Raw genomic sequence first — 16666 nt, 5'->3', positions numbered from 1 at the left:
TTCTTCTGTGTATTCTTGCCACCTCTTCTTAATATCTTCTGCTTCTCTTAGGTCCATACCATTTCTGTTCTTTATTATGCCCATCTTTCCATGAAATGTTCCCTTGGTATCTCTCATTTTCTTGAAGAGATCTCTAGTCTTTCCCATTCTATTGTTTTCCTCTATTTCTTTGCATTGATCGCTGAGGAAGGCTTTCTTATCTCTCCTTGCTATTCTTTGGAACTCTGCTTTCAAATGGGAATATCTTTCCTTTTCTCCTTTGCTTTTCACTTCTCTTCTTTTCACAGTTATTTGTAAGGCCTCCTCAGACAGCCATTTTGCTTTTTTGCATTTCTTTTTCTTGGGGATAGTCTTGATCCCTGTCTTCTGTATAATGTCACGAACCTCCGTCCATAGTTCAACAGGCACTCTGTCTATCAGATCTAGTCCTTTAAATCTATTTCTCACCTGCACTGTATAATCATAAGGGATTTGATTTAGGTCATACCTGAATGGTCTAGTGGTTTTCCCCACTTTCTTCAATTTGAGTCTGAATTTGGCAATAAGGATGATCTGAGCCACAGTCAGCTCCCGGTCTTGTTTTTGCTGACTGTATAGAGCTTCTCCATCTTTGGCTGCAAAGAATATAATCAATCTGATTTCGGTGTTGACCATCTGGTGATGTCCATGTGTAGTCTTCTCTTGTGTTGTTGGAAGAGGGTGTTTGCTATGACCAGTGCATTCTCTTGGCAAAACCCTATTAGCTTTTGCCCTGCTTTGTTCCATGCTCCAAGGCCAAATTTGCCTGTTACTCCAGGTGTTTCTTGACTTTCTACTTTTGCATTCCAGTCCCCTATAATAAGAAGGACATCTTTTTTGGGTGTTAGTTCTAAAAGGTCTTGTAGGTCTTCATAGAACCATTCAACTTCAGCTTCTTCAGCGTTACTGGTTGGGGCATAGGCTTGGATCACCGTGATATTGAATGGTTTGCCTTGGAAATGAACAGAGGTCATTCTGTCATTTCCGAGATTGCGTCCAAGTACTGCATTTTGGACTCTTTTGTTGACCATGATGGCTACTCCATTTCTTCTAAGGGATTCCTGCCCACAGTAGTAGATATAATGGTCATCTGAGTTAAATTCACCCATTCCAGTCCATTTTAGTTTGCTGACTCCTAAAATGTTGATGTTCACTCTTGCCATCTCCTGTTTGACCACTTCCAATTTGCCTTTATTCATGGACCTAACATTCCAGGTTTCTATGCAATATTGCTCTTTACAGCATCAGACCTTGCTTCTATCATATCACATCCACAACTGGGTATTGTTTTTGCTTTGGCTCCATCCCTTCATTCTTTCTGGAGTTATTTCTCCACTGATCTCCTGTAGCATATTGGGCACCTACTGACCTGGGGAGTTTTTCTTTCAGTGTCCTATCATTTTGTTTTTTCATACTGTTCATGGGGTTCATACTGTTCAAAAGACTTGTAGGTATTGTAAAAAATTCTGCCCTTAGGAAACAAAAGTCCTCCTTAACGGGAACTTGTATTCTTTTCCTGTGCCCTTCAGGTGTAAATATCCTACTTGATTCCTCTAGGAACCCTTATCTAGGTCATCTCTTTGAAATAACAACTTCAGGGAGGTAATTCTTATCAGAAGAAAAACAAAAGGGGGAAAGGTTATTTTGAAGCTTAGGTGAGTAAAAAGTCTGTCTTCCTCCAAATATTAACAAGCTTTAGCCATCTAAGCAGGTAACTTTTAATTATCCCATTTGCCAAAAACACAATTTGGATCCAATCTCTTTTATAACTGGTGAGTTCAGTATTAACTGCACCAGATCCACGACTAAAACTGGAAATCAGAAGCTATAAGGTCTCTGTTTACTTCTGAATGTATGTTTAAGAATGTGGATGTGTGCATGCTAAATCACTTCAGTCGTATCTGACTCTTTACCATCCTATGGATTATAGCCTGCCAGGCTTCTCTGTCCACGGCATTCACCAGGCAAGAACACTGGAGTGGGTTGCCATGCTCTCCTCCAAAGGATCTTCCTGACCCAGACATCGAACCTGCATCTCTTATGTCTCCTGCATTGGCAGGCAGGTTCTTTATCACTAGTGCCACCTGGGAAGCCCATGTATATGGGCCCTCAATCTTTCCCAAAGATGGAGAAGCTCTACTACAGTCAGCAAAAGCTGACTGTGGCTCACTCAGATCATGAACTCCTTATTGCCAAATTCAGACTTAAATTGAAGAAAGTAGGGAAAACCTCTAGACCACCCAGGTTTGACCTAAATCAAATCCCTTATGATTATACAGTGGAAGTGACAAATAAATTCAAGGGTTTAGATCTGATAGACACGGTGCCTGAAGAACTATGGACAGAGATTCATGATATTGTACAGGAGGCAGTGATCAAGACCATACCCAAGAAAAAGAAATGCAAAAGGTTTTCTGAGAAGGCCTTACAAACAGCTATGAAAAGAAGAAAAGTTAAAGGCAAAGGGGAAAAGGAAAGCTATACCCATTAGAATGCAGAGTACCAAAGAATAGCAAGGAGAGATAAGAAAACCTTCTTCAGCGATCAATGCAAAGAAATAGAGGAAAACAATAGAATGAGAAAGACTAGAGATCCCTTCAAGAAAATGAAAGCTACCAAGAGAAATTTTCATGCCAAAGATGGACACAATAAAGGACAGAAATGGTATGGACCTAAGAGAAGCAGAAGATATTAAAAAGAGGTGGCAAGAATACACAGAACTATTCAAAAAAGATCTTCATGACCCAGATAATCACGATGGTGTGATCACTCACCTAGAGCCAGACCTCCTGGAATGTGAAGTCAAGTGGGCCTTAGGAAGCATCACTATGAACCAAGCTAGTGGAGGTGATGGAATTCCAGTTGAGCTATTTCAAATCCTGAAAGATGATGCTGTGAAAGTGCTGCACTCAATATGTCAGCAAATTTGGAAAACTCAGCAGTGGCCACAGGACTGGAAAAGGTCAGTTTTCATTCCAATCCCAAAGAAAGGCAATGCCAAAGAATGCTCAAACTGCTGCACAATTGCACATCTCACACGCCAATAAAATAATGCTCAAAATTCTCCAAGCCAGGCTTCAGCAATACGTGAACCATGAACTTCCAGAAGTTCAAGCTGGTTTTAGGAAAGGCAGAGGAGCCAGAGATCAAATTGCCAACATCCGCTGGATCATCAAAAAAGCAAAAGAGTTCCAGAAAAACATCTATTTCTGCTTTATTGACTATGCCAAAGCCTTTGACTGTGTGGACACAATAAACTGTGGAAAATTCTGAAAGAGATGGGAATACCAGACCACCTAACCTGCCTCCTGAGATATTTGTGTGCAGGTCAAGAAGCAAAAGTTAGAACTGGACATGGAACAACAAAATGGTTTCAAATTGGGAAAGGAGTACATCAAGGCTGTATATTGTCACCCTGCTTATTTAACTTATATGCAGAGTACATCATGAGAAATGCTGAGTTGGATGAAGCACAAGCTGGAATCAAGATTGCTGGGAGAAATATCAATAACCTCAGATATGCAGATGACACCAGAAAGAAGAAGAACTAAAGAGCCTCTTGATGAAAGTGAAAGAGGAGAGTGAAAAAGTAGGCTTAAAACTCAACATTCAGAAAACTAAGATCATGGCATCTGGTCCCACTGCTGTAGCCCTTCGTTTCAGGAAACAAACTCACTCAGAAGGACAATGCAGATAGTGGAGTGCAGTTATTACAACGGTGGGCCCAAGGCAGAGTCTCCTCTTAGCGAAGGACCCCAACCAGTTCTTGTGAAAACCTGATATATCCTAAGTGTAAGTCCCTAAACCCACCTTCCCAAATTCCCTGAAACTAGTCCTAAGAAAGGAAAAGAAAGATACAATCAAAATTAACCTGTGATTCATATGCCTTAAGCCTAGGTAGTTAACAGTGGGCAAATATCAATAGGCCTGTGGTCATACCCTAATAAGCATAATAGAATTTATGATTCTATTCAGTTACACAGATAATTAGGGTATTTTTTTAGGCGATGGAGAGTCTAGGTATGAGCCCTGGGGCTCTTTCAGCCGGGGGTCTGGTTTTCCAGTTGGTATGCCGTTTCCAGGGATACTGGGCATACAGCCCAAAGTCCACAGTCTGGCCCAAGATGGAGGCCTGTTTTCAAGATAAGAGCCTGTTCTGTCTGTTTCCTCCTTCACCATCACTTCGTGGCAAACAGATAGGAAAACAGTGGTAACAGTGAGAGACTTTATTTTGGGGGGCTCTAAAATCACTGCAGATGGTGACTGCAGCCATGAAATTAAAAGATCTTGCTCTTTGGAAGAAAAGTTATGACCAACCTAGACAGCATATTAAAAAGCAGAGACATTACTGTGCCTACAAAGGTCCATCTAGTCAAAGTTATGGTTTTTCCAGTAGTCATGTGTGGATGTGAGAATTGGACTATAAAGAAAGCTGAGCACCAAAAAATGGATGCTTTTGAACTGTGGTGTTGGAGAAGACTGTTGAGAGTCCCTTGGACAGCAAGGAGATCCAACCAGTTCATCCTAAAGGAAATCAGTCCTGAATATTCATTGAAAGGACTGATGCTGAAGCTGAAAGTCCAATACTTTGGCCACCTGATGCGAAGAACTGACTCATTGGAAAAGACCCTGATGCTGGGAAAGATTGAAGGCAGAGGAGAAAGGGACAACAGAGTATGAGATAGTTGGATGGCATCACCAACTCAATGGACATGAGTTTGAGTAAATTCCAGGAGTTGGTGATGAACAGGGAGGCCTGGCATGCTGGAGTCCATGAGGTTGCAATGAGTTGGACATGACTGAGTGACTGAACTGAACTGAATCTCCCAGCAGTGTATTTGAAAGCACATAAGACAAGAATGATCTTGTCTAATTAGAATGCTCCCCATTACAGCCATTATAATTCTCTCTCTCTTTTTTTTCCAGTAAGATTTTAATATTTCTCTAGATACTTATAACTTCTAGGACCACAGTTCTTTGACATGAAATAGGCAAGTGTGCCAAAGGTGCTACACTCAACTTTTTGGAATTTAAGAGTTCTATTTACTTATTTAGCTAAGACTTTGAGTCTTTCAGAGCCAGACTAATACCTAAAAGTGTTGTGCTGCTGGGTTGGGAATAGTGTAATGTTTTATAGTACGTCTCATTGCACAGAAATTGTCTTGAGGTTGGTGAGTGACCTAGTGTCGATCTAACTCATTTTCCATGACCAACTTCTCCTAATGTGAGAGTTTTGGGTGGCAAGTTTTAGGTGGCAAGCACTTTAACAGTTTTTCAATGCTTGACCCATGCTTACCGGTTTTTGCAGGTTTTTGTCTTCCGAGATTTCCACTAGAATCTACATCCATAGGAGGAATGGAAAGAAAGAAGGGGCCCAAGCTATAACTTGAATAGAATAGAATAGAATAAAATAATTTTTCTTTCCTACAAAAGAAATGAAAAAATTTAAGCTCTCTTCCCTAACACTGGACATCTGGTGGTATCTTATGGAGGGTAGGGACTAGGTTTTATTTCTCTCTGCATCTGAAGCATTGGCATGATGCCAATAGGCAATAAATGCTGTTGAAACATCCATTTGGTGTTGCTGATCCATGGTCCTTGTCTCATCTTCACAGTCCCTTGGGCTTTCTGTAGATCATTTGTGTTCTTGTGTGCATGAGTTCAGGGTCTGGGGGCTTGACCCCTTCTCTAGGAGGAAACTGACATTCTCTGTACTGTTCACTGCCATTATAATCTGATGCTTCCCTTGCTTCTGCTTCTTCCCATATAGCATCTTTTCTTAATGCTCCTGGTGTCTAAATGCTTTCCTTTAAGTGCTTTCTCTAGGCAGCTCCTCACACTCTTACTCCCAGAGTTGACTCTTCTCTACCACCCCAGTTATCTTAACCTTTTACTAATCACTCAGGCCAAACTGACAGTTGAGTGTCCATTTTTAAATGCTAATTGCTTTTGCAGTCTGAGCCCCTTCAGCCAGCGGTGTGCTCTATTACCTTTGGTTACTTATATTCCACAAAAGTCCAGTAAATTTCCTTGTGCTCCCTCCCTCCCTCCAGCAGGGGGAACAGAAAATATGCTCAACTAGTAGTAACAACTTATTTTCATGCACGGGGTTTACAAATGAGAAGGAAGTAAATACCATCACAAAACAGCTTTCAAAGCTGGGTCTCAAATTACTGAAGTCATGTTCTTCTCTGCAGAGAGTAGATGGGACCTTGTTAAAAATTCCTATTCCTGGGCTTTGCTTCAGGCCCATCAGGATCTTTGAATGTGAGTTCAGGACCTGAGTTTTAACAAACTACCCCTGATGATTCTTATGTTTACCAGTTTGAGAGCTATGGGAATAGTGTTTCAAGCCTGAGCCTTGATTTTTTGCTGTGGTTGTTACTTTTCCTATATAACTTTTCAAGTTGATATGTTGTATTTCATTTTTATTCAGTTCAAGAAAGTTTGTTTGTTTGTTTGTTTGTTTTTCTTTTTTTTGGCTGCCGCATGCAGGATCTTTGTTCCCCAACCAGGGACTGAACTTGCACCCCCTGCAGTAGAAGCACAGTCTTAACCACTGGATCACCAGGGAAGTCCCTGGGTTTAATTCTTGGCTTGTTGCTTTACTTCTATATGCTTCACTATATCTTATGTAAACTGGAGGCAAAAATAGTCCCCACCTCAAAAAGTTATTGTGAAGATAACTGAGGAAATATACTTAGCCTGGAGTTTGGCATACTGTGTGTATGTATTCAGTCACTCAGTCGTGCCTTACTCTTTGCACCCCCATGAACTGTAGCCTACCAGGCTCCTCTGTACATGGGATTTTCCAGGCAAGAATACTGGAGTGAGTTGTCATTTCCTATTCCAGGGGATATTCCCAACCCAGGGATCGAACCCACATCTCCTGCGTCTCCTGCATTGGCAGGTGGATTCTTTAGCACTGTGGCATCTGGGAAGCCCTTGGCATAAAGTAAGTGCTCAGTAAACAATCACTTTTGAAGAGGGAAGTGCTTCTTTACAACCCTCAATGTTTCCTTCTATGTGGAGGGAGCTCCATTAACATAACATTCTCAGCACATCTCCACCCCACCAGTGAAGGTGGAGAGGAAGGATATCACAGTGATCGAAGCAGCAAGAGCACATTGGCCATCCCTGGCTCAGTTGCTTCTTTTTCCTCTTAGGAATGAACTAGCCCAAGAGAGTACAAACCCTCCCTGTTCCTCCAGAGACAGACTGTCTTTGTATGAGAATTGGGTGCGGGGTGTCAGAGAAAGAGGTGGGAATGGAAAAGGGGAAGAAGCCTATGTAACCCTGATCTACCCTGATTCACACTTCCCAGCCCCAACTGTGCCAAACCTAGGGTTCAGTAGGAGGAAGCTGTATGACATGGCTCTAGTTACTGTCACTGCCAGTGACCCATTGGAGACTTGGTGTTTCCCATCTCCTCGACTTTGGGCTTTTCCGGTTTAGAGGTCCAGGTTCTGGGCTGGGGAGGGGGTCCATTCCCACCAGAGAATATAACAAAAAAATCACTGAACTATAAGTAATGGCTACTGCCAGGGTACTTGGGACTCACTGTGCCAAGGAACTTGGCAAGAAGTACAGTTACCATCTTGGCAAGAGAAATTGACCCTGGTCAGTAGGAGGAGGTCGGGCTGCTGTACACACTGGCATGCTGGGTGTACAAGGGAACCTGGTGCCCAGGTCATCTGTTGTGCCTCTCTTGGCATCCCCTTGACCAATTTTCATGGTGAATGGACAACTTTAGCAACCATAGCCTGAGGAAGGCATGGCACCCAGGATGAGAGTCTCATCACACCACCTGGACAGCCGCTTAGACCAGCAGAGGTGTTTTCTGAGGATGGGGAGATAGTGAGTACCAGCTGTGGTCTCAAGAACAGCTCCTGTGATGATGGGGCTGTAGTCTGTCCCACTAATGTTTTCCTTCTATGCCTCTGCCAGGAAAAGAAGCCTGGCAGCATTATGGAAAAGTTGTTTCTAGAAATTGAATAAAGAAGTAGATTCATGCAGTGGACACTCTCGTGAGTGGCCAGGATTTTCGTTGAGGACAAAACAACTATCCCCCTCCGCTGTGGATATTGCTGGTTGACAGCCCTCAGCCAATTGTCCTCTCTTACGGATGGTCTTTAACTGAATATTGCCATCTTCCAAAGTCACACCACTTGCCAGGGGTAGCCTGAGTCCTAGACTGGCCTATATAAAAGTACAAAGACCAACAGTGCTCCAACTGAGACCTCTGAATAGCCCGCATCATTGCTTCTTTCCTCTCTGCCAACCCTGCTTTCTTTCCGTTTTCTCCTATGGTTGTAGATCACATGATAATTCCCTAAGAGACTTCCTGCAACCTAATCTCCAGCTCAGATGTTGCTTCCCACCATCTGCAACAGAAACCCATTTGCTCTCACTAAGCAATGTTGTCCAGTCTAGTCCTTATCCACACTAAGACACCATCTGGCCTACATCTACCTTACTCTTTGCCTGATTTCTGATTCAGAATCTGGACAGGATTGCAGGCACTGTTTGATGGACTGCTTCAAAACCCCAACAGTCGGGCTTCCCTGGTGGTCCAGTGATTAAGAATTTGCCTTGCAATGCAGGGAACACCGGTTCCATCCCTGATCCAGGAAGATCCCATGTGCATCAAAGCAGCTAAGCCCCTGAGTTAAAAGTATTGAGCCTGCATTCTAGAGTCCTCAAGCCACAACTACTGAGCTTGCATGCTGCAACTACTGAAGCCTGAGAGCCCTAGATAGAGCAGGTGCTCCACAATAAGAGAACCCACCATAATGAGAACCTCAAGAACTGCAACAAAGAGTAGCCCCCAAATTGCCACAACTAGAGAAAGCCCCTGTGCACCAACAAAAACTCAGTGCAGCCAAAAAAACAATAAAATAAAATTATAACTCTTAAAAAAAATACCAACAGTCATTATTATCAGAAAATCAAGGAAAGGTCAGTGAACAGAGGCAAGCAGGACACCAATTGTATCTCTGCCATATGAACCGTCATTTATAGAACAAGAACTAGGCCAAGAGTCTAGGGTTCCGGGAAGTCAGGAATGGACTCAACCACGGTGAGAGGAATTTAGCTTAATTTTTTAATACTTATTTTTATTTATTTGGCTGTGCTGGGACTTTGTTATGGCACACGGAATCTTTAGTTGTGGCATGTGGGATCTAGTTCCCCAACCAGGGGTCAAACTCAGGCCCCCTGCTTTGGGAGCATGGAGTCTTAGCCAGTGGACCACCAGGGAAGTCCTGCGAGGGAATTTAATTTCAGGCTTTATCCTTCATAAGGCAGCCTCACTGTGGAGCACCTTACAGCCAAGGATCAGGCCAAGAATTTCCTGACAATAATAAAGGATGAGGTGTTCAAATGTGCCTGACAACTTCATCGTCTGGCCAGTCATGAGCAGTAGGGTCTAGTGAGAAGAACATGGGCTTGGGACAAGAGTGAACAGTCTGACTCCCAGTTTCCCTATCATGACTCCAAACAATCTGCTTAACTTTTCTGAGCCTCCATTCCTCATCTGCTAAATAAAATAAGAAGAACCTTGCAGAGTTGGTGGGAGGATTAAATAAGATAATGTATGTAAAGCTCCTAGCACAGAGCCTGGCTTTCAACAACTGATAGGCATTTGAATTTTTCCATAAAGAGTTTTTAAGCTTTTCAATGTGATGAGTTATGACTGGCCTCTCCTAGCCGATTCATTTACCTCCCACTGTGCCATTTCTAAATAAGGAGACTATTTACACTCAGGCAGAGCAAGACGTGAGTTTTTGGGCAGCTATGTAGGGCAGGGAGCTATCTAATGAGCATGGCTTATTTTTATCCACCACTTCTACATTTTGGACGTCACCATTTTGATACAGTTCAGCCCTTCCGGTAAAATGATATTTCCTGCTCACCTGCAAAAGGTGAGTTATATAATGCCACTTGGTCTGAAAGGACAGAAGGCAATCAGTTCCAAACAGAGTGAGGTGTTGAAGCACAACTTAAGGGCATATGAGATCAGGAGACCAGAAGGCCTGGGCTGGAATGGACAAGATGGTGATGTGGCCAGGGCCAGGATCTTTGCTGCGACAGTGCAAGAAATGAAGAAAGAAAGTTCTTTGGTTCAGCTGCAATTCTTGAGTCATTTTCCCAGAGTCCATTGCAAGAAAACAAGGCAAAGAATTCAGAGAAATACTTTACCTCAGGAGGAGGAAATGCTGGAAGAAAATATGAAAGGGATTTGAAAAATAGAAGTTCAAGGCTGTCATCAGGGAAGACTCACCCCTCTGCCCAGCCCTTTGGCACCATATCCTTCAGGCTTCTGTTGACAATAGAATTTTTGTCCCTACATCCCTGGGCTTCAGCTTTGGAAAAACAAGAAGATTGACCTGACCAAGAGAGGGAGCAAGACAAGCAAGAGCTTCCTAAGGATCCTGGACCCCCAGCTCCACCTAAACTGGCTCTTTCAGAAGACTGAGGGGTCTTCAGACCAGATCTGACTGACACCTGGAGGGACAGGCCCATCCAACCACCTAGGGAGTGGCCTTGTCAGCTGCTCTGGTCTGTTTTTCTCTAAACCTAAAAGCTTTCAGGTTTTCCCAGAGACTGGAGCCACCATATAGGCCCTTGAGGGGTGCAGGATTGAGGAGGTAGGTGGAAGAAGAAATGGGACTGAAAATCAACCTACCTGGAGCCACATCCACCGAGAGTAGGTTATTGTGGTGATTCAGTCACTGAGTCATGTCCAACTCTTTTTGACCCCATGAACTGCAGCTTGCCAGGCTTCCCTGTCCTTCTCTATCTCCTGGAGTTTGCTCAAATTCATGTCCATTGAGCCCATGATGCTATCTAGCCATCTCATCCTCTATTGCCCACTTTTCCTCCTGCCCTTAACCTTTCCCTGCATCAGGGTCTTTTCCAATGAGTCGGCTCTTCGCACCAGGTGCCCAAAGTATTAGAGCTTCAGCATCTGTTCTTCCAATGAATATTCAGGGTTTATTTCCTTTAGGACTGACTGGTTTGATTTCTTTGCAGTTCAAGAGACTGTTAAGAGTCTTCTCCAGCACCACAATTTGAAAGCATTCATCCTTCAGTGCTCAGCAAGTGGGTTACTTTTCTTAATGACCACAAAGGTGCCCTTGGGGTAGCTCTGCTGCTGCTGCTGCTAAGTCACTTCAGTTGTGTCCGACTCTGTGCGACCCCATAGACAGCAGCCCACCAGGCTCCCCCACCCCTGGGATTCTCCAGGCAAGAACACTGGAGTGGGTTGCCATTTCCTTGTCCAATGCATGAAAGTGAAAAGTGAAAGTGAAGTCGCTCAGTCATGTCCGACTCTTTGCGACCCTATGGACTGCAGCCTACCAGGCTCCTCCATCCATGGGAGTTTCCAGGCAAAAGTACTGGAGTGGGTTGCCATTGCCTTCTCCTGGGATAGCTCAGCCACTCTGAACTTGGAATTAACAGTTTGACAGCTGGAATCCACATCATACAGCCCAGATGCTTCTAATCCTCTTTGTTTTAGGCAATCCAGTTGTGAAGTTTCATCACGGGGATATTATAGACTGAATGTTTGTATCTCCCCCAAATTAGTATGTTGAAATTCTGTCCCTCAATGTGATGGTATTAGGAGGTGGGGCCTTTGGGAGCTAATTAGGGTTAGATGAGGTCGTGAAGGTGGGGCCCCCATGAATGGGATTAGTGCCCTCCTAAGAGTCACAGGAGAACTTGCATCTCTCTGCTCTGTACCCAGTGAGGATACAAGAAGTCAGTAGTCCTCAACCCAGAAAAAGGGTGTCCCTGGGGCTCAGTCTTGTAGGCACCCTGATTTCAGACTTCCAGCCTCCAGAGTGGTGAGAAATAAGTGACTGTTGTTTATAAGTCACTCAGTCTATGATACTTTGCTATAACAGCCCAAACAGACTAAGACAAGATGTGATCTGAGGGGCCCAGTTTGGCTCAACCATTTATAGTTTTCAAGATAAATGTCCTGAGTAGGTCAAGTTTATTTTTCTCCATTCTGTCTGGGAACTTGAAATCCCAGCAAGAGCACGTAGCCGTGAGTTTCCTGAAGCAAGCAGTTCAGGCCTGAGCCACTGCCTCATCTCCTCTGACAGCCCAAACTTAGTTCCTTTCAATTATATGCATGAAAAATAGCATTTAAACTAGTAAACCCTCATCCCAGTGTAGTCCTACATTATTCAAAACCAGAGTAATGATCCTTTAAATAGAATCATAGCTTCACCTCTCTGTCACCATGTCCTTACCTTTCAAACTGAGAACCAACTGCACCAAAAACAGAGACACTATTTTTAGGTATTTCAATAGTTTCTTATGAAATCAGCTAAATATAAAAGGTTCTGGTTATTCATTTGACCATTTGTGCCAACTAGGAGTGGTGGGTGTCTCCTGGACACCAAGATGAAATTCAGTCTCTAAAGCTCATTTCGGTTGCTGGGTTAGCCCATGCACCACATGATGCAAAGCACGGGCTCTGGGGCCAAACTCATCAGCCAGGTGCCCGGCTTACACTGTGTGACCTCACTTCCTTGATTCCGTGTCCTCACCTGCTAATATAGGGAGGGTGATGGCACCTCGGCTGTAGGAGTACAGTGAGGGTTTAGCAAAATAATCCCAGTGAAGTGCTTAGCATGGTGCCAAGCATGTAGAAATGCTTGCGAGTAATCAAAACCATTTCATTTTTTAAAAAATCATTCCTGAGATGCAATTAAAATTATTCCAAAGAGGTTGGGCCCTTTTAAAAATGTCAGCAGAGAGTTTTGTGAATGGTCAGAAATTATGCCTGACACATCTTGCAGAAACCAAGAGACTGTAAATAAGTTCACTGTGTGAGCCCGAGAGACACAAAGCAAAGCTGTGGCCCCACCCATTTCATTTTCCCAGCTGGGACAACTGAACAGAAGAATCAGTCCATTTATTCTCATCTTTCTCATGCCCAGCACTTGCTCAGTCTCCCGTTTTGTTCCCTAGGGTGACCTGCAGGCCTGGTAGGTAGCACCGTTGGTTCCAGCTGTGCTTGGATTCTCTGAGCAACCAGACCATGTGGTCTTGGGTAGATTCCCTATCTGTTCAACTCACTCATGGGACTGAGGGTCTTGGGGGTCATCTTAGGGATCCTGGGCCCCCCATGGGCATTGGTAGAGGGGAGCACACCTGAGCCTGGACCAGGTGAACTGCTAAGTCAAAACATAAGTACCAAGAGGAGGTGCTCTTGCCCGGAAAGTCTCAGTTTGAGAACTGAAAGTGTTAGTCATTCAGTCATGTCCCATGGACAGAGGAGCCTGGGGGCTATGGTATATGGGGTCACAAAGAGTCAGACATGACTGAGCATCTGAGTATACATCTTGACATATAGTTAATGTCTGACTCTTTACGACCCTATGGACTGTAGCCTGCCAGGCTCCTCTGTCCTTGGAATTCTTCAGGGAAGAATACTGGAATGGGTAGGCATTCTCTTCTCCAGGGGATCTTCCCAACCCAGGCATCAAACCTGAGTTTCCTACATTGCATGCAGATCCTTTACCATCTAAGCCACCAAGGAATCCCTTGAGGACTGCAAGTCTTGGGCAAACTGGGGTGGCTGGCCACCCGAAGAGAATCCTGAAGGTCCCCTCACAGGTGGTGCCTGGGCAGAGGCGTCAGTCATGTCAGGATAGACACTAGCCAAACAGCACTGACCCCAAACTTTCTTATGGTGTAGTCACAGCCCTTCAGAGAAATCAGCGCTAGTCACCAGGCTCTGGCTATGTAAGACCTTTGATATGTTTAAGAATCATGTTTATTTCATCTTTCTGTTTCCTCCAGACTACCTGTCCCTTCAGGCTGTGTGCTCACCTTGGAATCCCCTTGCCACTCTGCTCTGAGCTCTCACCATGATGGGCCCTGGCTTTGCCTTTTGGAGCCAGAGAAGAACCAAAGGTTCTGGGAGTCAGGTCCCAACTCTGGGTCAAATTCTCATATTTGGAATCCAGGGGGCTGTATGGGCTGCAGCTTCAGAGCCCACGAGACTCTAACTTGGCCTCATCTGAAACTAAGTGTGCATCAGACCAACCAGTTTAGCTCTGGATTTGCCCAGAGATGTATGGGGGTGGGGGTGGGGCGGTTAGGTGTATGGCAGAAAAAGTCTTGCCCAGGGTGAAACCAAGTCAGAGTGGTGGAACTTTCTCCAGAGCACTCCTTTCTTGTCTTCCTTAGCATCCCACCCACCTTTACTCTCCGGGTTCTTAACAATCCCCTGTGAGAACACCCGCCCCTGTGAATCTCCCCTGAGAAGCCTCCCCACCTCTCCCTCCCACTCTTCAGCCCCTACTATAAACTCCTGGTGTTATCAGAGATTGTACCACAAAAATGCACACTTAATGATCATGAATTGCAAAATGCAGACTTACATTGAAAAAAGTAGGGGAAAACCACTAGAACATTCAAATATGACCTAAATCAAATCCCTTACAATTATATAATAGAAGTAACAAATAAATTCAAGGGATTAGATCTGATAGACAGAGTGCCTGAAGAACTATGGATGGAGGTTTGTGACATTGTACAAGAGGCAGTGACCAAGACCATCCCCAAGAAAAAGAAATGCAAAAAGGCAAAATGGTTGTCTGAGGAGGTCTTACAAATAGCTGAGAAAAGAGGAGAAGCTAAAGGCAAAAGAGAAAAGGACAGATGAACTCTTCTGAATGCAGAGTTACAAAGAATAGCAAGGAGACATAAGAAAGCCTTCCTCAGTGATCAATGCAAAGAATTAGAGGAAAACAATAGAATGAGAAAGAGTGGAAATCACTTCAAAAAAATTAGAGATACCAAGGGAACACTTAATGCAAAGATGGGCTCAATAAAGGACAGAAATGGTATGGACCTAACAGAAGCAGAAGATATTAAGAGGAGGTGGCAAGAATACACAGAAGAACTATACAAAAAAGATGTTAATGACCCAAATAACCACGATGCTGCAATCACTCACCTAGAGCCAGACATCCTGGAATGCCAAGTCAAATGGGCTTTAGGAAGCATCACTACAAACAAAGCTAGTGGAGGTAATGGAATTCCAGTTGAGCTATTTCAAATCCTGACAGATGATGCTGTGAAAGTGCTGCACTCAATATGTCAGCAAATTTGGAAAACCCAGCAGTGGCCACAGGACTGGAAAAGGTCAGTTTTTATTCCAATCCCAAAGAAAGGCAATTTCAAAGAATGATCAAACTACAGCACAACTGCACTCATCTCACACGCTAGTAAAGTAATGCTCAAAATTCTCCAAGCCAGGCTTCAGCAATACATGAACCGAGAACTTCCAGATGTTCAAGCTGGTTTTAGAAAAGGCAGAGGAACCAGAGATCAAATTGCCAATATCCATTTGATCATCAAAAAAGCAAGAGAGTTCCAGAAAAGCATCTACTTCTGCTTTGTTGACTACACCAAAGCCTTTGACTGTGTGGATCACCACAAACTGTGAAAAATTCTGAAAGAGATGGGAATAGCAGATTAGCTAACCTGTCTCCTGAGAAATATGTATGCAGGTAAAGAAGTAACAGTTAGAACTGGATATGGAAGAATAGACTGGTTCCAAATTGGGAAAGGAGTATGTCAAGGCTGTATATTGTCGCCCTGCTTATTTAACTTATATGCAGAGTACATCATGAGAAATGCTGGGCTGAAAGAAGCACAAGCTAGAATCAAGATTGCTGGGAGAAATATCAATAACCTCAGATGTGCAGATGACACCACTCTTAGGGGAGAAAGCAAAGAAGAACTAAAGAGCCTCTTGATGAAAGTGAAAGAGGAGAGTGAAAAAGCTGGCTTAAAACTCAACATTCGGAAAACAAAGACCATGGCATCCGGTCCCATCACATCAAGGCAAATAGACGGGGAAACAATGGAAACAGTGACAGACTTTATTTTCTTGGGCTCCAAAATCACTGCAGATGGTGACTGCAGCCATGAAATCAAAAGATGCTCCTTGGGAAAAAAGTTATGACAAATCTAGACAGCATATTAAAAAGCAGAGACATTACTTTGCCAACAAAGGTCTGTCTAGTCAAAGCTATGTTTTTTCCAGCAGTCATGTGTGGAAAGAGTTGGACTGTAAAGAAAGCTGAGCACCAAAGAATGGATATTTTTGAACTGCAGTGTTGGAGAAGACTCTTGAGAGTCCCTTGGGCTGCAAGGAAATCAAACCACTCAATCCTAAAGGAAATCAGTCCTGAATATTCACTGGAAGGACTGATGCTGAAGCTGAAGCTTCAATACTTTGGCCACATGATGCAAAGAACTGACCCTGATGCTTGGAAAGACTAAAGGCAGGAGGAGAAGGGAATGACAGAGGATGAGATGGTTGGATGGCCTCACCAACTCAATGGACATGAGTTTGAGTAAGCTCTGGCAGTTAGTGATGGACAGGAAAGCCTAGCATGCTGCAGTCCATGGGGTCGCAAAGAGTCGGACATGACTGAGCAACTGAATTGAACTGAACTGAATGACTTAAGACTACCCTTTCAGGAATCATTGGTATAGTTCCTTTTCAGAGACGTTTGTCTGAACATGTAGAACCCAGAAGAATCCAGAGAAAGTCCCATTATGTAGGGGAAATTTAAAAAGAGTTTCTTGTTTTGTTCCTTGATTATTTCAT

At 43.7% G+C, this 16666-nt stretch overlaps 1 long non-coding RNA gene across 1 annotated transcript; it reads left to right on the top strand.

Annotated features, from left to right (window-relative positions):
• The first annotated feature begins 2171 nt into the window (after positions 1 to 2171).
• LOC122707633 lies at positions 2172 to 14542 on the top strand. The gene is made up of 3 exons (XR_006344869.1): positions 2172 to 2236; positions 3712 to 3714; positions 14438 to 14542. It is a non-coding gene; the product is annotated as an uncharacterized LOC122707633 (long non-coding RNA).
• The last annotated feature ends 2124 nt before the right edge of the window (positions 14543 to 16666 follow it).

Source organism: Cervus elaphus, chromosome 14, assembly GCF_910594005.1.
Source record: "Cervus elaphus chromosome 14, mCerEla1.1, whole genome shotgun sequence".
Taxonomy (NCBI): Eukaryota; Metazoa; Chordata; class Mammalia; order Artiodactyla; family Cervidae; genus Cervus; species Cervus elaphus.
The sequence above is the reverse complement of the archived record's forward strand: the minus strand, read 5'-3'. Positions and strand labels throughout refer to the sequence as shown.